The 1312-nt window shown below is 35.8% G+C and overlaps 1 protein-coding gene across 1 annotated transcript in view; it reads right to left on the reverse strand.

Moving 5' to 3' along the window:
* The window catches only part of KDM5A (lysine (K)-specific demethylase 5A), a 160131-nt gene that overhangs the window by 86843 nt on the left and 71976 nt on the right, over positions 1–1312 (reverse strand). The window lies entirely within an intron of this gene.

Below are 1312 nucleotides of genomic sequence, written 5' to 3' on the forward strand. Positions count from 1 at the left end.
GATCATTGTTGTAAAAAGTTAAGGTTTTCTTGATAAAATAAACAATTTGTGATGGTTGGGCAGATTATTCACAGGCTAGAGGGTAAAAACACATTAACATGGGTGACAGGGCAGACAATATACAACAAGAAGCAAGAGAAGGTTAGTAGAGGAAAGATGAGGGTAGTAGGAGACACAGGGAGGAATGCAATAAAGTGAGTAGAGGTAAACAATGTTATCCGTTGGTACACGGAACAGGTTGCAATCATTGAGGTGAACAAAGTGTATGATTTGTTAAATGTAAATATGATGATCTACCTACAATCGATTCACAAAAAGTTAAAAAAAAAATTTTTTTAAGTCCCATTACTTTATTTCAGAGAGAGAGCTGCTACGACTTGTCATTTATATGACACCTTGCTTCTAAATAGTACCAAGGGCTGTCACATATACTATCATACATGTCTGAGGCTATTAGCATTTTCATAATCAAAACCCACTGCCATCAAGTTGATTCTAACTCACAGAAACCCAGACAGGAGTCCTGGCATGGAGCTGTGGATTAATGTGCTATACTGCATAGCTGGTTTGAACCACAAGGTCGGCAGTTCAAGCTCACCAGCTGCTTCTTGGAAATCCTACACAGGGGCAGTATGGATCGGAACTGACTTGACGGCACTTAACAACAACAACAACAACATGGAAACAGCGTCATCTTTTCCCTGTAGAGCCACTGGTAGGTTTGAACCGCTGACTTTGGAATTAACAGTCCAACACACAAGTGTCACCAGGGCTCTAAAATAAAGGCTGAGTAAATTTAAGGTTAAACATCAAAAACACAGTGAACACTTTAATAGCAGAAGCCATCTCTAATTCATCTGAGTCATTCTCATTCACTGCTCTAAACCTAGCTGTCTGCCATGCAAATCAGAAGCACTCAATAAACGTTAATTCAATTTTAAAAAACAGAGCTCAAATCCAAGGCAAAGTCCTACACTCATTCTTGTTCTTGCTAAATTATGCCATTTCCTAGGCCTAATAAGGAACATATTTAAAATTATTTGATCAAATAAGACTGGTCATTATAAAATTTCATTTACTAGTCAAGAAAACAAAATGATCTAAGTTTAATCATAAAATTTAATTTATTAAGATAACCACAGAAAATAAAATCTCTGATATTACTAAAGGATTTCTCTCAAACTCAAAAAGAGGTAACAAAAAAAACCCACTAAAATAAAGTCAAAAAGTGTATGATAAATTTGCAGTCTCTTTCCAAGCGACATGATGTTATCATGGCTAATTTTTTATATCTACCTAAACAAAAGCAAAC

The sequence above is a fragment of the Chrysochloris asiatica genome, unplaced genomic scaffold (genome assembly GCF_000296735.1).
Source record: "Chrysochloris asiatica unplaced genomic scaffold, ChrAsi1.0 scaffold00050, whole genome shotgun sequence".
Lineage (NCBI taxonomy): Eukaryota > Metazoa > Chordata > Mammalia > Afrosoricida > Chrysochloridae > Chrysochloris > Chrysochloris asiatica.